This window comes from Aulonocara stuartgranti (genome assembly GCF_965226115.1).
Source record: "Aulonocara stuartgranti genome assembly, chromosome: 3".
NCBI lineage: Eukaryota > Metazoa > Chordata > Actinopteri > Cichliformes > Cichlidae > Aulonocara > Aulonocara stuartgranti.
Window position 1 is genome coordinate 79,693,684 of NC_138941.1, and position 23,689 is coordinate 79,717,372.

At 43.1% G+C, this 23,689-nt stretch overlaps 1 protein-coding gene across 1 annotated transcript in view; it reads right to left on the reverse strand.

Moving 5' to 3' along the window:
* Positions 1–23,689, reverse strand: part of LOC309702917 (uncharacterized protein) — a 66,475-nt gene that overhangs the window by 32,301 nt on the left and 10,485 nt on the right. The window lies entirely within an intron of this gene.

The window sequence follows — 23,689 nt, forward strand, 5'->3', positions numbered from 1 at the left end:
ATGCTGGGAGTTTGGCCCGATTTAAAATTCTGTGCTGAATCGTTGTAGAGTCAATGATGTCGACGATGACCTAGATCAGTACATCACCGCTATTACCTTGTGGTGGTGTCCTGGTGTTTTATATGCACTGCCAGCTGTTAGAAACAAAATACTGGACCCTTTGTTGCAGTCAGTTTATTTGTGGGCGTAAGATATTTGTACTTCTAGTTTTACATCTTAGTACGTTCCTTCACATCCAATCTGATTTCAGTAATATCCTTCCTGGAATTTGTTCAAGTTTACCAGTTTTTATTTTGATGCTATGATTTTTTATTCTGTCACTGATAAATAAAAAAATTGCAACAAAAAAGTAGCTGAAAATCCACACTGTAAAACCCAATGCGTTAATTTAACTCAAAACTTTTGGTGAAACTGATTACATAAAATATTTTAAGTAACTAAAACAAACAAAAAAACAAGTTAAATAAACATAATTTATGTAGCTGATTTGGATAAAAAAATTTAAGTTACACTGATAAATGTTTTTTTGTTATATCCACATTTTTGGTTTGGTACTGTCGCGGTCTGTGGAGGCAGGCCGTGCGGTGGTGTGTGTGGTGGACCCAGGTGCGAACACAAGTGAGGAGACGGAGTGAATTTAAATTGAAAGCGAGCCTTTATTATGGCCGACAACATAGAGGTTAAAGAAGGCAGAAGCACAGTGACTAAACTAAACTATAACTAAACTGGGAAACTAATACTGTGATAAATTATGGAGACTCAGAGAACTATGACCATGACTGCAAAGACTGCCCATGAAAACATGGAGGGTGGGAACACAGACGACGCGACACAGGCTGAATGAAACACAGAGGCTGTGTCCCAATCCAGGGTCTGCAGCCTCAACGATCCTCAAGGGCCGCGTACTCAAAGACCGCTAAGGCCGGAAGTGCGAGGCTTGTGTAATGGGACGGTCTAGCCTCCGTTGCGCTGATACTGTTGTTTGTCAATAAAGTTTAAAAAAAAAAAGCCTCCGTCGCGCTGCCCAAGTTGCCTAGCAACCATGATACTAACAGCTGGAAACGTGTCATTCAGCTTTGTGTGACAGAGATGAAGGAGAAAATCTTTTGTTCATGTGTTTGTTTCTACATGAGCTTTGATCATTCTCTGATGAAGCTCAGCTATTGAACGGCGTGTATTTGAAAGTAAAGGCTTTAAAACCAAGTTAGTACAAACGTCACTGATGTCACATGACTTTGCCGACATGTGGCCAACAGGAATGTTTAATGTTCTTCGTTATTAAACATTTGCACATAAATAAGTGACATAATATTCAGTACTTAAAGTGCACTCTTCGGGCGCCCCTCATCTGCCGTTTTTTTCTGCAAATTTATCCACACCCACCGCCGCGCTATGCATTCTGGGATATGTTAGGCCACAAAGTCTACACTGCCACAGCCTTAAAATTCAGGGAAATGAAGGACGCATTTGAGGGCCGCATTTCGGGCAGCCTTTGAATTGGGACAGCCTTCGGCGCGCCGCTGTGACGTAATCGGCCTTAAAATGCGGCCTTCAGGCTGCAGACCCTGAATTGGGAGACAGCCAGAGACTAAATATACATGAGGGATGATCAAGGGATACATGATACACATGAACCTAAATACAGGACAGGGAAAGTGAAACTACATACACTGACATTAGACACAGACTTTCAAAGTAAAATAGGAAACATGGGGATTAGACGTGAGCTGAACTGAACATAACCACGCAGACATGACACATGACAGGTAGACGCACGGACCAGGGAGACTGAATACAGGAGGAGATGACATAAACAAATAAGAAACAAAGGACTAAACAGCAACCTCAGAATGAACTAGCTGAACTAAACTAGGACACAGATGAATACCAAAATATATAAACACTCAAACACTGGGTCACAGACCCCGCCCATGACGGGTACTCTCTACGTGATCTTTTGACTTTCAAGTACAAATCTACCTCAATACATTTTAGGAATTAATAATTAGTTTTAAAATGTTAAGCATCTTAAGCTAATAGGACTAAAAGCTTTAAAATACACCCAAACTCTTGTAATAGCCAAAACTACTGTGTTTTGAATTGGATATTAAAAGAAAATGTGTTAGAAATAAGCAATTACACTTGTAAAAACACAAGACAGACAACATAAATTTATTGAGTATTTTTAGCTTGCATTACAAAATGTCTTAACATTTGCACTTTTTCAGAGAACCAAAAAACTTGCAAGGGGATAGAGCTGAGATCCTCTATGACAAATGGAGTTCAGTAATAAATGACAAATTAAATTTCCTTGTGTGCATGTTCATAAAAGAAAAGAAATCTCTGGCAAGCCCAAAGAGATAAATGCAACAGTTTTATTGGAGAAAATGTCAGAAATGTCAAGTTTAGGCACAAGTTTACAATATTAGAAATAAAGAATTTCACAACATGTTTTAACAGTGTTCTGATTTGATTAACACATGAGTCATTTTATTAAACAAAGAAAGAAAGAAAAGGAAAAGAAAAAACCCTCAGATAAAATCCTGCATTATCAGGGGGGGAACTGAACTTAAGTAAATAACAGTGCAGCTAATACACTGAAATATTATTGGGAACTCTTATAAAATACAATCCAAGTGCCTATTTGATAAGTATATATTAAAGACTATATTAAAGCGTAATATTAAAGGGTAATATTAAAGGCCGGCTTTAAGGGTTTATATATATATAAAGTATACTGTGCTTTAGGTCATTACATTTCCTGGCGAAATGAAACTGTGATAAACAGGAGCTTTAGTGCAGACTTTTCAGAGAATGTAGCTCATGTTTGTGCTGCTAGATGATGACCTGAAGGTCGTCTCCTGTTGTGTCCGTGAGGAGTGGGGGTGCAGAGTATATCACACTCATCCTGTCAGTAATGCAGTAGATCTGCAGAAGGCTTTCACGCTGTGCACATCTCCCTTCCTGAAGGTGTTACTGAAGAAGATTGTATTGAATAAAGTGATTGCATATGTTTTGATTACACTGAGTTTGCGTCTTCTCTGAAAAGCCTGAGGACAAAGGAATTGGGGTCGATAATTGGTGCCTGTGACCCGGATCCAAAATGGCTGAGAGACACGAATTAGATCGTAATCATGGGGTCGTGAAACGAGGCGAACAGAGGACAGGTCTAACAGAATCTTAAAGGTAAGCACCACCTGTTACATCCAAGTGTGCATGTTGGATGAACCCTAAATCATCTGTTCGCTAATTTAAACGGCACTCGTGCAAAATTCTTCCAGTGTCTGGGCACTAGAGCAAGAGACTTTTGTTAAGAACTGCAGGTTGATGTCTAACGGGACAAATTTTGACCTGGGGTTGGTTCCCCCACCGATGGCTGGACGCAGCGGCGGACCAGCAGCGTCTGGGGTCCTAGGCTGGTAACCTGAGAATTGAGGGCCCCCAAACCACCCTAGAATAGCACAGAGCAAGAGACGTTCATTAAGAACTACAGCTTGATGTCTGGCATTCTAGTATTGTTTTGTTACACAGCAAAATCTCCAGTGTTAAATTAACACTAGAGAGTGTCTATATGGGGCCACACCTCTGAGTGTTAAATACAACACTGTTGAGTGTTAAAGTAACACTTTTGACAGTGTTATATGTTTAAAAGTAACCTAGTCAGTCTTGAAGATTAACAAAGACTAACACTGAGCAGTGCTGATTTTCTAACACTGGAATATTTCTAACATTTTGAGTTATTTTCATTTCGCCATTTGTTGATTCACTTGAAGAGCAAGTAACGTAATATTGGTCAAGTGATCAGTTTGATATCAATCTTTCGTGATGCACCGTCATATTTACATTATTTGTACAGTACGAATGATTTGCTTTGGTACCTGGTCAAACTTCAGCTCTCCTTAGTATGGCTGGCTCCGTTTCTCCAACAGCGCACTCACAGGCAGCAGCTCCCCCCGCCCCCTCGCTCAGTCGCTTAGTGCCTGAGCTCGGATCATACCAATATCAGGGGGGATTCACGCACAGTCGTAAATTCCCACAGTGTGCACTATGTGCTTCGAATATTGTGTGTACTTTTTGTTTTATGCAGTTGTCAGCCAGGCATCTAACTATGAAAAAATTACACTCCAAAAGACCCCGGGCTTCTGACAAAACAACCCGGGCTTAAGCCCAGTAAGCCACCCCCACGCTCCGCCCCTGTTTTTGAGGATATAGTAACAGATCCCTCAACCAGGGTACTAACCATCAAATATGAAACAGGTTTGTTTGAGTGATTTGTGTTTCATTGGATGTCTTTTTTTTTAGTGTCATTATTACATTGTTTAATCAAAGAGTGTATAAAATGAGTCTATGGAGGGACCATGTTAACTGATTTGTTTTGCTCCTATTTTTAAGGTCTGGAAACATCTGTTGCAGAAGTGTCTCCTGAGCGGTTCCAGTTATCATGGCCAAATTCATCAGATTCACAGGATACGGTCATCCTTTCAGACAGCCCTTTGAGGAAACGTCAGAAGCTGGATGCAGAAGCTAAGCAAGTAGGAGCTAACAGATTTCCACATTCTTCTAATAGTGTCTTTTTTGTTTGTAGTTTAAGTGTTCTGAACTGTAGTGGTTATATCAACATGTAGGATGTTTTTATTGTGTTTTCCAGTTGGTGGAATCCATTCTCACAAGCAAACCTGTTGGAGAACGTATAATAAATGAGTACAATCGGACCAAGTCCCTGGTGGATGAAACCAGAAGAAAAATGGTCAACATACTGGTAGCTGACATGACAGAAAAAAATGGGTAATTTATTTCTGGCCCTGTGATTTTTTTTACTATCATTTTCAAATTATTTTAAATCTCTATGAATTCCAGGGAAGCTGACTAGTTCTTTTCCTTTTGATCTTGCAGGACATCACCACCACGGCAGGTAAAAGAAATGTATGCCAGAGGAATTGTAACCTTTTTCCCTTAACTCAGTGACCCGTACTCCAAAAATGGCTATGTGAGTAGCTAACAGCAATAACTGATACAACTAAAATCAAAATTTTAAATCCTGCCAAAATGTATGTCCTTATCAACTGTTCATGGTTACATAACTTACTGATAATTAATAAACAAAATGTCTGTATATGTCACTCTCCAAGGAACATTATTATGATGGCGAGAGTGGCACTGGGTACTTGGCCTGGAGGATTAAAGCCATACAGAGATGCACTGCTAAAGAGAGGCGATTAACATCTGGAGGTAACATTCCTAATTCAGTGGAAACATATAATACAGTTCCAAATTGTGGTTCTGTATTAATAATGGTTATCAAATGTTATTATTAGTTTTGATAAAGTTGTATTTCATATTGTCTAGCACCAGGAGATGGATCATCGGGTGAAGACCAGTGTGGTGGACCGACTGCCAGACGAGAGTTGCAGTTTGTTACAGAGAAGATGCTGAGTGAGGATGAGTGCAAGGAAGCAATCTCTCTGATGAAACATTCAGCTGATGAAGACACAGTCAAGAAGAAGATGAAGTTGACATTTGTTTATCGACACAACATGGTCCTTGACCCCCTGCTGTCAAGCAACATACTGTCTGTGTTTCCACGTTTCAAAGATATCAAAGGCTTGGTGAATATTTTTCATTACGTTGACAATGTAAACACATTTTATTTTTTGCAGATAGCAGATATAATTCTCTGTTCTCTATCCCTGTTACAGATCGAACAGGATTTTGTACTGATGTTTGGTGAGGATGTATCAGGCAGGTTGCTGGAGAGGTGGCCAACAACATTCAAAAGAAAGATTATCCAACAAGGCAGGAAGCTTCCTTCTACCAGTGACCTGGAAGAACTCTTGCTGGCAGCTGACTCTCCTGAGGATGCCACTGAAGTTAATGCTGACATTGGTGAGCTGTTATTTCTTTAATTAGAACATTCACAGGATATATAATGTTTGTCACAGAACAGCTGTCCTTTTGTATTTTGGGTCTACTCAAACATTTTGTCAGTGCAGATGCATTGAAATTTGTTATTGATGAGGATGATTCAACTTTATTAAAAACAAATATTTTTTCAGGCTGAGACGGTGACCTCTCAGCGATTCTATTGCTATTACATCTGATTCCACCATCTGGTCAGGGTCGGAGGAGACCAGGAAAGCTGTCAGCTTCTCAAGCAGAAAGGCATCTTGTGGTCTTCAAGAAGGTTTGTTTCTTTTCTGTTTTTATGGTGTGAATTACCAGTTTAAGAAACACTTGATTCTTATTGCCTGTCTGTATTTGTCTTTTCAGACTGGAACAAATATCCAAGAGCACCTTGATGCCATCACTACCAGCACTCAACCCTACCTCCTGGCTGTTGGGGTGAAAAAGCATGACATCCACCAGTTCTTCATTATTCTTGACAAGAATGCCATACCATGCAAGTCTACCTCTTCACTTGGTGCTTTTGATGAACTGTTTAAAGCACATTTTGTTTTTGGCACATCTTACAACACCATGCTTCACAACATGTACACGTTCATCCAAACCACTGTGTACAATATAGATGTTGGCAAAGTCAAAGAAAGTCCCAGAGTTGCTGAAATAAGGACAAGGTTGCTTCGTTAGGGCTTGAAGGTTAATTCTCCATCATGAAGTGTTTTGTCTGTCAGGCTGAGTTTACTGGTTCAAACATGCTTGTTAGGCATTTACGGTTAGTCCATGGTTACTTACCTGGAAGAAATCTTCGCCTTAAATGTGCCCAGCGTGACTGTGGCTGTGTGTTTGGCACTTTTTCAGGTTTTAGAAAACATTTAAATACCAAACACCTTAACTATTTCGACCAACAGGCTGACACTGATGTTAATTTACAGCCTGATGTGGCAGTTAAAGAAGTTAGCACTACAAGGGAGGTGGTGTCAACTAATGTAGAAGAAACACCCACAACATCTGAAATGTTGAAAAGTTCAAATAAGAGCACTTTGGATATGTGTGCCTCTACTGTTGCACAGCTCAGGGCAGCTGGATTAAGCCAATCTACTGTGAATAGTTTTGTCTCCTCAATGGAGGAAGTGTTTTTTGAGATTCATACTCAGGCTAAAGATGCAGCTTTACAGAGCCTACCTTCACAGGACACTTCAAGTAAAAAGAAATTAGAGCAGTCATTCAAAAACTTTGAAAACCCATTCACACTGTTAAATTCAGAAGCTAAACGAAATAGGCACTTTAAACAAAAATGGGCAACTGTTGAACCTGTTGAAATGGTGCTTGGCACAAGATTTGACAGTAGAAGAAACAAGATCACAGGGACTTTTGATCAAGTCATTGTAACCGATAGGTTTGCATATGTTCCTATTTTGGAAACACTGAAAACTATCTTTCAAAACCACCATGTTGTCGACATGTTCAAGTCGAGGAATATGTCCAGAGAAGGTGTGTATGCAGACTTAATCGATGCTGCCTATGTTAAAAGATGTCCCCTATTTTCTGCAGAAAAAGATGCCTTACAAATGATGACTTTGAAACTGCAAATCCCCTGGGCTCTGAAAAGGGTGTACATAAATTAGGTGCAACATACTTTACACTAAGGAATTTTCCTCCAATCTTTAATTCGTTGTTGGTCAATATTCTTTTGTGTGCTCTTTTTCATGCACAAGACTCAAAGCGTTATGGCTTTAATTCAATCCTTGAGCCACTTGTCAATGATCTGAAAGTTCTTGAGACAGAGGGACTGAAACTTCCCATGTTTAAACACTTGGTTCATGGCACTGTAATCCAGGTCACTGGGGACAATCTTGGCTTGCATAGTCTGTTTGGGTTCGTGGAGTCATTTGCAGCTCGATATTGTTGTCGTTTTTGTCTGCTTGAGAAGGATTGTTTTCAAAGTGTGTTCTGTGAAGATGATTCTGGTGTTGCACTAAGAACTCTTGATATGCATAAGCAGCACTGTGAAAGTGTACAAAGAGATCCTACGCTACCTCATGTATGTGGTGTGAAACGCACTTGTCTCTTGAATTCACTTAAATATTTCAACACAGCCAACAATTTTTCTGTAGATATCATGCATGACATTTTGGAGGGAGTTGCTCAGTTAGAGGTGAAACTTGTGCTGCAGTACATTCAGGAGAACTTCCTAAGTGCTGAACAACTTGCTGGTAGAATACATGCCTTTGACTATGGCTTCAATCAGCAGCGAAATCTCCCACCAAGGGTAAAGTTGTTTGATGGCAGTAATGATTTAGGACTAAATGCAATTCAATCTTGGTGCTTATTGCGTAATGTACCTTTGATGTTTGGCGATTTGGTACAGGTGGGTGATAGCTACTGGCATCTTCTACTTCTGCTTCTACAAATTGTCAATATTGTGTTTTCACCAGTGCTGTCAGAAGGTATGACCATCTACCTCAAACATTTAATTATTGATCATCATCAGCTCTTTAAGCAGTTATTTCCTACACTCAGTCTCCTACCAAAGCATCACTTCATGATACATTACCCTCGCAGTATACGAAATATTGGCCCAATTCTGCACATGTGGTGCATGCGTTACGAAGCCAAACATAACTTCTTTAAGAAGCAATTAAAAAGCTTTAAAAACATTACAATGACATTGGCCAAGAAACACCAAAGTTGTATGGCCATGTATTGGGAGTCTTTTAGCCTCGAAAGATTAGCTTTAGGACCAGGAAAGATGGTGACACTTGGAGAGCTGAAAGAAGGTCCAGAAATTGCTTTAAAATTTGGAGCTGCGTTGTCCACCAGTGTTTTTTCAGCTAAGTGGATAAAACATCATGGTACAGAGTACCGCCCTGACTTTATCATCTGTACAGAGGTAGTGTCTGAGATTCCAGTGTTTTATAAGATCAAAAGTATTGTTGTGAAAGATGACATTGCATTGCTCTGTGGAAAACTGATGGAAACCCTGTGTTTTGATAACCATTATCATGCATTTAAGGTCAGAATGCACCCCAATATGGTGCTGAAGGTGTTGAACATAAAAGAGCTGTATTACTTCAAACCATTTGATCTTCAAATGAAGTATGGCACTTCTGATTCCTCCCTGTATGTGGTTCCATATTGTCATTTTATGCCGAACTAAATTCATTGTTTTAAAGTGTTTTATGACTGTTTTTGTGTGTGTAGTGTTTTATGTACACCACATGAGATGTTTTAATATTTTGAGCCTGACATCAAAATAAAGCCGTTAAACCTATTATCTAGTTGTGGTTTTTGCTTACTTGTTTTATATTTTAAAGCATTATTAGAAACCAGGTTTTCATGCTGGAAGAGGAAGAGTTTTAGTAACACTACTTGGTGTAAAATTAATTTAAAATTTTACTCTATGAGAGCTAATTTTTCACAAGAAAAAGTGTATGAATAACACAGTATCGAGTAACATCAACTCTCATCAGAGTTATTTGAACCCCCAGTGTTAACTTGAAATAACTCAATTCAGTGTTAAAAATCAGTGGAATTTTACTCAAATAGAGTTAATCTATCACTATGATAGAGTAAATAATATGACACTACTAGTAGTGTTGGGTTCATTTAACACTCTGCGGTGTTACTCAGTGTTAAATTTTACTCTATTTAGAGTTAATTTTACTCTAAAATTTTAACACTATAGAAAGAGTTGATTTAACACCAATTCCGAATGGGACCAAATAGACTCGGACCAGTGTTAAATTTAACTCTTTAAGTGTTATTTTAACACTCCGAATTTTACTGTGTAGGCTCGTTATTCGTTACTTCGTGTGTTGCGTTCGACTTACCTCGAAAATCGGAACACGGACCTGGGAATGATGTCACATGCGAGTAAACAGCGTTCTGGTTAGCAGATGTGTAAAATTGCTTGGTGGTGGCTGTGGCGGAGCTTCCACAGATTTAGTAACATTAGCAAGTGGTGGAGGCTGGCCTTTTTACCGTCCCGTACAAACAGAATCGTCTCGTATTCAGAGAAAATATTATAATATTGAGCTGAAAAGGAACAGTTTGTCCCGGACTTCAGCTACAATGGAAAAGACACAAAGCTGGAGTTATTCTGCGTTTACGCTGCACAGCTGCCTCTTCTCCTCTCATTCTCTCCTCCTTCTCCTGTTGCTACTTCAATCATGAAACTTATCAATGATCAGCTGATCGACTCTCTTGTTTATTTATCGCCCACTTTGCGCCAGAAAGAGGAAACCAGCAGATGTCGCGCTAAACAACAGCAGCACGTTTAAGCTTGATCAGCTGTTGTTAGAATTAGAATTTATTTAATATTAATTTCTAGTATCAGCTGATGTTTGCTGGAGCCACAGCTGTAAAGCTGCTGGTCATGATGTCGGTTTGGATATGTGGTGAGAGGGAAACATGAAGATGAAACCAGGAGATGTCCTTACTGAATCATCAGAGCTGTGATGGAGAAACAGGTTTACCTTTTAGGTGACATGGATGAGTTGAAATTATGAACTGTTTCTGAGAGACAAATAACACCAGGATCTGTTAGATTTGTATTGTTGATTGTCATTCATGCTTAGAAATATCTACTCATATATGCTTAGAGTTTTATAATCAATGTCATGTTGGTAGAGGGTTGATCCTTAGTTGTCTGCAAAGACTTTGTGTGCATTCCAGAGTGTTCTGGCATTCACACTCACATCCTGGGAGCATGGGAGAGGTCGTACCTGCTCTTATTGTTTTATGGTAGGATAAACGTAGCTGTGTCAGCTTTGGACTAAGAGCCTTATGTTTAGATGGACCGCTAGACTCCTGGCACCAGCTTTGGGGAGTCTTCACAGGGTCACATCTTGACCCCACACACACACACTAGTTACTTCTATCAAAGGTTGTGTGTGTGTGTGTGTGTGTGTGTGTGTGTGTGTGTGTGTGTGTGTGTGTGTGTGTGTGTGTGTGTGTGTGTGTGTGAAAGGCACCATGTCACATTCTAGGAGAGGAGAAGGCAGTGGGCCGTGAAGGTGAGAGAGGAAGGGGAGATAGTGGCTCTGGGTGGAAGACAGCCACTAAACAAATGGAGGAGTTAGGAGAGGCAGGCTCTGTGACTGCTTGGCTTGCATGCCTTTGTGACTTGTATGTGTTCATGTTCAGACTGCCTGTAGGGGAGAGCTTTTATTTTGACCCTGTTTTCTCTTGTTTATGTGTTGTCAGGTAGGTTATGGTTATAGGTTGTATATTTTGTTTTCTTGAGAGTTAGGTAAGTTTCCTTTTTTCATATCAGGGGAGATTTGTTTGTTATGTTGGCCATGGCTCTCCCTGGAGTTAATCCTCAGTCTGAACCAGAATTTCAACACTAGCATGAAATAAACTTTTAAAATTATGATCTTAGCTCCTCCTTCACTATTTACCTTTATGTTTGTCCCTTCAAGCCCCCTAGACTAGCCAGGGGAAGTAACACTGTGGAATGTTTTCTGCTGATTAAGCAACATGAGTGAGTTACTGTGGGGAGGAAACTCTCCTCTGTGATAAGATTTAAACATGCATCTCTGTTGTCCTGTTAACTGATTAGATTACAGAAAAGAGGGAGACGATTATATTTATGTCTGATAGTGTGGATAGAAGGTGTAGCAGGAAATGAAAAAGCAGCTTCAGAAGAAGTGCCTAAAGAAACACCTAAAAGTGAGAGAAGGAGAAGAAAGGGGAGGGAGATCTGACACAGAGCTTGGGCCGGCGCTTCTCCCCTCTCCGTATAATATGGTAAATGACCTGCATTTGTATAGCGCTTTACTCAGTCCCTATGGACCCCAAAGTGCTTTACACTACATTCAGCCATTCATGGTGATGAAAGGCCTACATTGTAGCCACAGCTGCCCTGGGGCGCACTGACAGAGGCGAGGTATAATACACCAAATAGCACATAATTTTCCTGTTCGTCCACCCCTGTCTGTTCTTCTACTTATGTCCCATTACAGGCTGCTCTGCAGGCCCTGGAAGCCGAAGCTGACCTGGACTCCTGCTCTCCCCTCTCCCCTCGTCGACGTGACCCTGACCAACCGCAGCAGCAGCTGGACCCACCACAACAACCTGAAAATGCCAACGGAGCTGCAGGAGGGAGACCTCACACAGTGGAGACGGAGGGCGCTAAACCCAATTACCTCTGCAGGACTGGCTTCTGTGTCTTCTGTGTCTTCTGGATACTGGTGTTTTTCACTATTTTTCTTCTCAATCCACTTCGAGTTTTGAAATATTAGCTACATACATACATGACAGTATCCAGAAGACACTCTGTTTTCTAAGCCAGTCGGCACCGGTACCGTTATATACGTAAGCTAAGTGCAACAAGAATGTAGGTGCGGCTGGCTAGCTTGAACGTGACTTCGCATGTGAGGGCTCACTTGACCACAGTCTTGTAACAGGCTGCTGCTCCACAGCTGTCGCATTTCACAGAGTTCTGAGAGTCTCTGCTGAGACTAATATATTGTTAAGTAATGCAGCTGCTTCACTTGGGCTACTAGCAGGTTGCTGAGTAGACATCTGTTGTATTGGTTTGTTTGAAATCTACCCCTTTTTCCTTCAGTTTCCTTGTCAGGAAACAACTTCCTGTTCAGCTGAAACTGCTTGGTGGGTGGGTTCTTTTACATTTTGAGAGAAGCCAATTGAGTCTAATAACAGATTAAATGCCATGTTGAGGCTGTCATTTTTAGCATCTACATGGATGTTAAAATCACCCACAATAATTATTTTATCTGAGATTTTCACTTTTTTCATGTGCTGAATCATTTTTACCTGTATCCTGATCATTTTACTGTCTTTGTGCTTGTTCTTTACTGTTTATCTAACTGCAGCTTCCTGCATTCCATACTGTGTATATTTGCCTTCAAACTGGTCAGACTGGTCATAGTTCACTGTTGAAATGAAACCTTGTTGTAGCTGCCAGTGTGAACACACTGATCCCTGCTCAGCTCTCACACTCACTGTTTGCTTTTTTTGGAATATGACCGATGCAAATATTGAAAGCCAGGGAGTTTCTCTGTTTACAGTCTAGTCCTGTTCAACTTCCTATGTTCACCACATCCACAAAGTCATTTATGTATCGGGGATATTTTTCCACTTACCAAAACACTGGTAATGACAATAAACTGTCCAACAAAATATATTAATGTTCTGTGAATATATGAAAAACCAACATAAGTGTGAAAACGTAGTCTTTCTACAGAGATATTTCACCTCATAGCTGCTCACAGACTGTATTTACAAGTGACAAACTACAACATCTAACGCATAAGTACATCGAAAGTATATATCAAATATTTTCTGTATTCAAATATATTCAGAGATATTTGAAAGCCTTTCCAGGTGAGTTGATCGAGGAGGGTCGGAAGCCAGTGTCAGACAGAGACTTTACAGTCAAGGAGTCAAGGAGGCCATTTACATGAAAGGGGAAAGACCATCTCTCATCGAGGAGGGGCCTAAGGGTACATCTGTCACCATCTTACATGCTGTGATTGCAGCCATTCCCCAACTCTCTGTGAATGGGACTCATGGCCATTGATCAGTGGGCTTTGATCAGTGGTTGTTGATCAATGGTCATTTGAATTTGCATATTATGATCAACAAACTGAACTCCCAGCCCATTGTTCCTTCAGTGATGTTGGTTTCAGTCATTATGCAAATGTTCTGTTGATAAGGTTAGGAAACCTGCAGTCAGCTGAGACTGAAGAAGTCGCTTGGAATAGTGGCTTGAATTAGTGGCTGCCTTCTGTCTGTGCTGGTGCCCCATCTATACTTTGTTCATTGTTTTATGTTGTTCCTCCGTATTATCGTGAAGCACTTGGGTTTTTAAATGAGCAAAATAAATAAAACTCTATTGTATTGTACTTGGATGAGTGATGAAACATTTCTCCCACTGAAAACACTATGTCCAGATGAACAGAATCAACTTTTTCCCAGACTCTGATCACACTAACAGAACTATAGAGCAGCAGATTTCAGCTGCACACAGCTGATGTTAGGCAGGAAAACTTTACACACTGACTTTAATGGAGAGACCGGAAATACAAACACACACAGTTTGTTGTGTGAAGAAATCAAACATGAGCTGAACAAACAGTAAAGTTCCTAAAGACAAATTGTTATGGTGATGAGTCTGCATACCGGCAGGAAGTTGAGCGGCTGGTACTCAGTCAGCACAATCTGGAGCTGAACACTCTTAAGACTGTAGAGATGACAGTGGACTTCAGGAGGCATCCCTCAACTCTGCTCCCCCTCACCATATCAGACAGCCCTGTGTCAACTGTGAAGACCTTCAAGTTCCTGGGTACAACCATCTCCCAGGATCTGAAGTGGGAGACCAACATCAACTCCATCCTCAAAAAGACCCAGCAGAGGATGTACTTCCTGAGACAACTGGGGAAGTACAGTCTTCCACAGGAGCTGCTGATCCAGTTCTACACTGGTCATTGAGTCTGTCCTGTGCTCCTCCATCACAGTCTGGTATGGAGCAGCCACTAAACAGGACAGGAGCAGACTGCAGCGGACTGTACGGGCAGCAGAAAGGATCATCAGCGCCCCCCTGCCCTCCATCCAGGATCTGTACCTCTCAAGAACCAGGAAACGGGCAGGGAAAATCATCACAGACCCCTCACACCCTGCACACAGACTTTTTGATCTGCTGCCCTCTGGCAGACGGTACAGAAGCCTGCAGACCAGGACCACCCGACACAGGAACAGTTTCTTTCCCCTCGCCATCTCCCTTCTTAACAGTTGACCTGTCACACTGCTCCCACTGCCAGACTGCAGCTGCACCTTATGTACATTCTGTAGTATTCATTCCACCTCATTCATTTCTGTATTTATGTATATAAGGTTAGATTCGTTATTTTATAGACACGTGTGTGTGTGTGTGTGTGTGTGTGTGTGTGTGTGTGTGTGTGTGTGTGTGTGTGTGTGTGATTTACATTGCTGTGCTTGAGAGCCACCATCTACCAGAACCAAATTCCCTGTATGTGTCTGCACATGTACTTGGCCAATAAACACGATTCTGATTAAAGGAGGAAACAAAGCAAATTTACAGTTTCTTCACACACACACACACACACACACACACACACACACACACACACACACACACACACTAACAACAAGTGCCCCTCAACACCTGGACACTAAACACGGACACACAGGTGAGTTGCTTCCTGGAAGGAGGCGGGACTCTACCTGAAGCAGGACAGGTGGGAGGGGCAGTGAAGTTCATTTAACTACACTGGAAAATTTCTCGCCTTTCTTTCCTATTTCATTGCATAGAATTTGCATTTGATTTCTCTGCGTGTGTTTCTGTGTTCAGATGTAACAAACATCAACCAATTGATTAATTTTTTAATTCATAATCAGACTTCCTCCAATGACACCAATTTTATCAAAAGATAAACAAGAAAAAACTTTAATAAAGACAAATCAAATTAGTCCATCATTTTTTAATGGATCCTGATCATTTTACTGTCTTTGTGCTTGTTCTTTACTGTTTATCTAACTGCAGCTTCCTGCATTCCATACTGTGTATATTTGCCTTCAAACTGGTCAGACTGGTCATAGTAAAGTTCACTGTTGAAATGAAACCTTGTTGTAGCTGCCAGTGTGAACACACTGATCCCTGCTCAGCTCTCACACTCACTGTTTGCTTTTTTTGGAATATGACCGATGCAAATATTGAAAGCCAGGGAGTTTCTCTGTTTACAGTCTAGTCTAGTCTAGATCCTGTTCAACTTCCTATGTTCACCACATCCACAAAGTCATTTATGTATCGGGGATATTTTTCCACTTCCCAAAACACTGGTAATGACAATAAACTTTCTCTATAATAAATATTCTCGTTTGGCTCTCGGCGAAGGCGGTCGCACTTTTTCTCCTCTCCTCTCCCTTATCTTCCCTGCTTAGCCGCTTATGTCCTTGTCTTGTGTTTTTACTTTTCCCTGGAACACTCTCTCACAGTCTGCTCTCTAAAACCTAAAAGAGGAATTATGGATTGGATCAACTGGTCCCTAAATGCAATTGACACCCTTTAACGAGAAGTTTGGGCTCGGGTGAGCCTGAGTGCTGAAGATATCGACCTATTCGGAACCATGGTAACAGCGTTTTGGCTGATCGGAGCTGGCTTGAAATTCATATGAGCTGTTCGCACTAAAGTAAAAAGCACCATCACTTCATGCAGATACCCCTTTGGCGCCAGCGGCGGTCTCGAGGCTGGAGCCGAACAACAACACCCTGATAACGGCTGTGTTTAGTCTGTTCCTTCCCATTCCCTGCAAGGCCACCTGGGTTGGCTGGAAGACTGTTTACTTAGCCTGGCAGGGCGAAGGACACTGTCTCAGCTGAACTATGGACACGCACACACACACACTTATATTGATAAGCACACACTCATCCCCCCTCGCTTTCCAAACGCCTTCGATGCTTGTTTCCTGCGGGGGAACACGGCGGGTCAAGGTTCAAGGTTCAAGGTTCAAGGTTCTTTATTTGTCACATGCATAGTTATACAAGTATAACACACAGTGAAATGTGGCCTTACACGCTCCTCGACATGTGCAAAAATTGGGGGGGGGGGGGGGGGGGGGTGTAGAGGAAGAACATTATATATATATATAGTATATACACTGGGTGAATGTGCAGTAGTAGCAGCAAGCAGGTGAATTCTGTACATTAATATGAATAGACATCTGACTATTTTACAGGATAGACAATATAAACATATTTAAATTTAAAGGAATTGAAATGTACATTGTGCCTTGGTTTAGTGTCTGGAAGAGTCCTGACTCAGTCAATTATAGATGATGTGAGAGGGCGGGTGTGTGTGTTTAGGGCACGGATGGCTTGGGGATAGAAGCTCCTCTTGAGTCTCTCTGTCCTTGCCTGGAAGATGCGGAACCTTCTACCAGATTGCAGGAGTTGGAACAGTTTGTTGCCAGGATGGGACGGGTCCTTCAGTATCTGCTGTTAAGTCTAATTGTTGAATGTTGCCATTGTGTTTCTTAAATTTGTACAGCGTTAGTTCAAGCAGTAGGATCAAAGCCATCCCTTTGATCCTGACCACCTCTCCAACCACTCTGTGCTGGGGGAGGTTTTATTGTAGATACATCCTATCTGAAAGATCTGTTTCTTTTGATGTAAGCTTCCTGGGTTTATGACCCTTTGGTCAGCAGGAGGTCTCAAACACACACACACACACACACACACACACACACACACACACACACACACACACACATATACATTTACATACAGTGCCTTGTCTTTGTAACCAAAGGGGGTTGCAAGGGGAGGTGTTTTGTAAACTATTGTTTGAAGTTTGTCAATAAAAGGCAGCGAGAGGAGGCCACCAGTGTGGTCATTTCGACGTGCTGGTCACAGATGAGAGGCCTCCCTTGCGCAAGAAATCGATCGAACACTGTTGCCTTGTTTTTCTTTCATGGGAATAAGTCCTGGATACAGCGGGGTCTGAGTTTAGACCCAACATCTGCGCTGCTCTAGTCCGGCATCTCCTGGTGTAGGTGTCCTGAAGCGGGGGGAGAGCAATCCTGCAGCAGCGTTCTGCTGTACGGATCACTCTCTGGAGAGCTTTTTGGTCCTTCACACAGCTGTTGTCATGTTCTGTGTGAGGATGCTCTCCACAGCGCCTGTATAGAAAATCCTGAGGATCTTTGGAGAGACCCTGAACTTCCTCAGTTGTCATAGGTGATACAGGCGCTGCCTAGCCTTTTTGGTCTGGACCTGAATGTGGGCAGCCCATGTCAGGTCCGAGGAGATGTGGACACCAAGATACTTGAAGGACTGCACCCTCTCCACTGGAGCTCCATTGATGATGATGGGCTTGTAGTCTCTGTGCTGACCCCTTCTGAAGTCCACCACCAGCTCCTTGGTCTTGCTGACGTTCAGCTGGAGGTGGTTGTCCTGGCACCACGATGCCAGATTCTTCACTTCATCCATGTAGGCCGCCTCATCGTTGTTGGAGATGGCACCCAACACCACTGTGTCGTCAGCAAACTTCACAATGGTGTTGGAGCCATGGGTGGCCACACAGTCTGAAGTGTAGAGGGAGTAGAGCAGTGGCGAGAGGACACATCCCTGAGGTGCTCCTGTGTTGATGGTGATGCTGTTGGAGAAGCACCTGCCCACCCTCACCACCTGAGTTCTGCCAGTGAGGAAGTCCAACACCCATGCACACAGACGGCTGTTAAGTCCCAGATCCCTCAGCTTTGTGAACAGTCTGCAGGGCACTATTGTGTTAAACGCTGAACTGTAATCAACAAACAGCATTCGCACATAGTTACCCTGTTTCTTATCCACGTGGCTGAGAGTGGTGTGTAGGACGTGGGCGATGGCATCCTCTGTGGATCTGTTGGATCTGTAGGCGAACTGCAGCGGATCTGTGGTGTCTGGGATGGAGGAGGAGATGATGTTCTTCAGCAGCCTCTCAAACACCTTCATTACTACCGAGGTCAGTGCAACTGGCCGGTAATCGTTCAGGGATGAGGGTTTGCTGTTCTTGGGCACAGGGATGATGGTGGATCTTTTGAAGCATGTGGGGACCACAGACTTCGCCAGGGACTCGTTGAAGATGTAAGTGAACACACCTGCTAGCTGGTCAGCACAGCAGCGCAGCAGACGGCCGGTGATGCCGTCTGGCCCCGCCGCTTTCCTTGTGTTCACTCTCCTCAGTGCCGCTCGGACGTCATGCTCCGCGATGCTGGTCACCGGTCTCTCGCTGATGACGTCACTGTCCTCGGTAGTCAGGCGGTAGATAGCATTAGCCGCCTGGCTAACCTCGAAACGGGCGTAGAACCGATTAAGCTCGTTGGTGAATGCAGAGTCGGCGTTGATCGGCGCAGTGTCCCTGGCTTTGTAGTCCGTAATGGTGCGTAGTCCGTGCCACATACTCCGTGTGTCGCCCTGGTGGAAGCGGGACTCCACACGTTCCCGGTACCGGCGTTTGGCATCTCTCACCGCGCGCCGCACGCCGTATGAGGCCGCTTTGTAGGCGCTCATATCGCCAGTGGCGAGACCCACGTTGTAGGAGGCGGTCCTGGCGTTTACTGCAGTGCGGATCGATCTGTCCATCCACGGTTTCTGGTTTGGGAATGTGGTGACTCTCGCAGTGGGGATAATCTCCTCCGCTAGCATATTGACGAAGCATACTGCTACTTCCGTAAACTCGTTGATGTCGACTGCGCATGCTCTGAACATGTCCCAGTCGACGTCGTTGAGTGCGTCCTGAGTGCGTTGAGTGGGTCTGAGCCCGCGCTGGAATGGTAGCGCTGTGCAGGGCGGCTGCTGTGTTCGCTTCGCATTACTCCTCCCCCCCACCCAATCCTGTGGCTTGTCATGTCTTTCACAAAGTTGTGCTGTGGACATTATGTGCTTTTTGTGCAGAGGAGTTTCTTTGTTTCCTGTTCTCATGCTGTCCAACCATGGAAGCACAGCATGAGTAGAGGTCTCTTTTTTCCTCTTGTACTTTCCCATTGTAGTGTATATTTCAGTGTTTTTCTGTAACGCTACCGATCTGCGACTTGTATCCCCATGTGATGTCTGTGTTGTGTGTGTAAGGTCGGGGGGGGGGGGGGGGGGGGTGTCCCATTTCACTGCAGGGCAACCTGCATGTGGCGAATAAGGCTTTGATTGATTGATTGAACGGTCAAACAAAACTAAGTTTCAACCCATTAAGTTCATCCAGGGGGTGTTTCATAATCTTCTCATCTTCTTCAACAGAAAATTATTCCTATGAGTGACACCAGTCCAGAAACCATGCAACGGCAAATTATTTGATAATCTGCTGTTTCATTCAATTCAGTTCAGTTTTATTTCGATGGCATGAAATCACATCAACATTTGTGTCGAGGAGATCCTACAATAATAAGATGACCCCTTATTAGCAAGTATTTGGGCAACGGGGGGGGGGGGGAAGAAATTCATTTCTAACAGGAAGAAACCTCCAGCTTAGTTGTGCTTCCGCTGTGGCGTTCAGGTTTATTTGTGTCAACTGTGTTCCCCAGGTGTTCTCATTTCCCTCATTACCCTCCACCCTTTATTTAGTGTCAGGTCGTCTGTTTATCTTGCCACATATCTGGATTTCTCATATCTTCCCGCTCCTGCTCAGGTTCATGTATTTGTCATAGTTTGCATGTTTAGCTCTAGCTTTTCCCAGTTTAGTTTAGCTGTTGGTCTTTTCCTTAGTTTGACATCCTTAGTTTGACATCTGGCCTGGCCCCCACCAAGGTGTGGGGCCACCTTATCATAAGGTGGGGCCAGGTTTCACAATGAACTCACCCGAAACTCTGGCTGATTGGGACCCACACCCAGTTTCACACCTTGGCTCAGGCGATTAGAGGATCATCAAGGGGTCCTTTTGTCCCTCTGTGGGGGGTTACTCCCACTAGGTTTATATCTGGGACTCCCCACCATTTGACCTTAGAACTGAAGAAGCTTCTTGGATGAGAGGTGAAACATCTTCAAGTAACTAAAAGAAGTCCAGACGCTTTTCTTTGTAAGCTCCTTTGACATATAGGCAATCCAGACTTCTTACTCTGTTTGGAACAAACCTTTTTATACTACAAATATTCACATGAGTTTCTGTTTCCAGTCTACAGATCCAGCCACACTTTCTGTCTTCACTTGTACATGAAGAAGGATGAGCAGAAACCAGGTGTGCTGATGGAGGACGGGTCAGGTGATTGGAAACAGTGGGAACACACTGAGGCCACCTACAGGGCAGATGGGGAACAGCAGGGCTCTGAAATCAAATGCAATCACTGAATGTTTCTTCCAAGCTCATTTCAACCTGTTGAAGTCATGACTGAAAGTGCAGACTGAGAGTGGATCACATGATGTCTAAGGTGTGTCATGTGACATGTTCAGTATTGTCACACATGTCTAGATTGTCCCTGATATCATAGCTGCTCAAACACTGATGATTATATTTGAAGAATTATTCCTGATGGCAGCAAAGTTTGAATGGAGCTCTCTGTCTGTGCTGATTTGTCGCCCTCTGGAGGTCAAAGCACAAACTGCATGATGTCACTGTAACCACCACAGTGACAGGAAGTGTTTTTAAATGATGAAACATGTCAGTGATGCTGATAGTGTGTTCATCACAGACGCTCAGGAATCAAAGTGAAAGCAGAGAAACTGGAATGAATCAGGTGTTGTAGAAGATGGAGAAACAGGGTGGAGGATGCTGCTCCTTCTTTGAGATCAAACATGTCGTGTTGTTCACGTGCTGTCAGCGTGACGCAAAGAAACCATGGAAACAAAGTGTGAGTGAAATCAGTCCAAAGTAACAGAGTGAAGAGCAGCAGATGAAGCACTTAGGACACAAAAAGGAAGGAAAGAAGGAGACAAGGTCCATCTGTGTCCTTTCAAACAAGCATCAACGTCGAGGACTGAAACATGAGTCCACATATTTATACACATATTTATTTAATGAGAATAAAACAAGAATATTTATAACACATCAGCAATAATCAGGCCTGGGATCCTCCTGGTTACAAACAGGGTCCAGGACTGGGACACTCAGGTGGATCCTGCAGGGTCTGGTTCAGGAAAAGAAGTCAGAGGTAAAGTCCACAAACAGCATTCTCACGTACGTGTTTCCTACTGTCCAGATGTGTGAGGGTTGTGTGAAGAGCTGTAATTATGGCGTCCTCTGTCCACCTGTTGGCCTTCTACAGACTGTAGCAGGTTGAAGTTGGTGGTGAAAACCTCTGCTAGTTGGTCTGCACATGCTTTAAGCTCTCCACCGGCTGCACCGTCAGCACCAGCTGCTTTCCTCGCATAGACTCGGCACAGTGTGGCTCTGACCTGATGCTGCTCCAGCTGGATGGGGGCGTCGTCCCTCTCTGTAACGGCAGGATAGGTGTTGGTGTCACTGTTTTGTTGGTCATGAAGAACTGCTTTATGGTGTCAGGTGAGGTGATGTGCGGGGAGTTTGTTTGTGTGCGATTGTCCTGCGATTGTGTGCCACATGTTTCTGGAGTGGTTTGTGTTAAAGTGTTCCTCGATGCGCTGTTTGAATCTGCGTTTGGATTCTTTGATGCCTTTAGATTAGACGCCTCTTTGTAGGTTTGTTGGTCTCCTGATCTGAAGGCGCTGCTCTCAGTAGAGCTTGCACCTCACTGTTGAGCCATGGCTTCTGCTTTGGGAACACTTTCACAGTCTTTGTTGTTGCTACACTCTCAGTGCAGATGTATGAGGGTACAGATGTGTGGCCCTCCAAGTCTCCATCTCATTTATTTCCCTTTCCTTGTACAACTGTTAGTTCATGCTGGTTTAAATGAGTCCTAAACTTCATTGTATGTGACATTAAACATCTTAAATGTAACTTTCTGTAGCAAAGAAAGCTGCAGGAGCCCAGGTTTCATCTTCACACACATCAGGAGCAGCTGCTCCATCACAAACACCACAGAAGAAGAACAACACTGGATCAGATTTAATGTAACCGGCTGTTTTTATCTGGATTTATCTGACAGGGACAGAGTTCATGTTCATGGACATCAGGATAAAAACAGAAGATGGAAACCTGCAGATTTGAGCTGCTCATGTGTCGTCCCTGGGCAGGTCACATGACTCCATCCAACACACAAAGACACACAGACACACAAGAAAAGCCAGAGAAACAAAGACAAATCCAAACAATCCATCATACTGAGTCAAAGTGATCACAGGTCTGCTTTGTTGGAGCCTTCAAATCTGTTCCTTTATTACTACCACTGAAGGCCACGCCCCTCTGGTCATGTGATCATGTGGTTTGTAGGAACGCTCCTCTTCCTCAGAGGATCCACCTGTGCTTCCTCTCCTCCACCTGTTACAGTGAGGGAACGTCCTCCATGATGGAGGAGCTGCTGGAAAGTGCTGAGAGTTTCCTCCAGAGTGAGACCTCTGACACAGTTCAGAGGATCTACGGCAGCAGAGACCTTCATGAGACTAAAAGTCTCAAACACACAACAACAACATCACACTGACTCCAGTCTGACATCACCGATCAATAATCAAACAGATCAAACTGATTGATCAGCCATCACAACCACGACCACAACAACTGTGAAAATAGTTGGATGGACGTTGCTGCTCAGTCACAGCTGCCTGGTCAATGTTTTTCATTAGCAATTTAGCAAAGTTGATGATGGTGATGAGTGTCTGTGTGAGTGAAAGAGACAGATTTTGTGTTATAACCAGAGATGGGCAGTAACGCGTTACTGTAATCCGATTACTTTTTTCAAGTAACGAGTAAAGTAAGGGATTACTATCGCAAAAACGGTAATTAGATTACCGTTACTTTCCCGTAGGAACGCTGCGTTACTGCGTTACTAAAACCGTGATTTTTTGCGAGAATGTCTCATGACGTAAGCGAGTGCGACGTTCGTGACAACAGCTGTGTGCAGATCAACAGTGGATCACATATCGAGTGCAGAGAGAGTATGAGCGTGCAGCGTTTAAAGTGTGGAAGTACTGACCTTACTTTGAGTTTGATTCCATAAAAAGTGACACAAACATTAGTGTCCGCTGTGCGTGGGAAGAAAACTTCTTTTTACAGCGAAAAAACCCCTAAACTTCCGAGCAAGCACCGAGTAGCTACGACGTAATGGGAAACTCACAGAGAAACTCGCGGATTCTTCCACTGACCGCGGCACACCTGCACCAGGGTAAACCTCCGCCTATCCCACTCCTGCTTTACAGGTGAAAATAGAGCAACAGGACCGCTGAGTCTTTGACTTTATTTATGTTCTGCTGTGTTTTACTTGCATCTATTTGA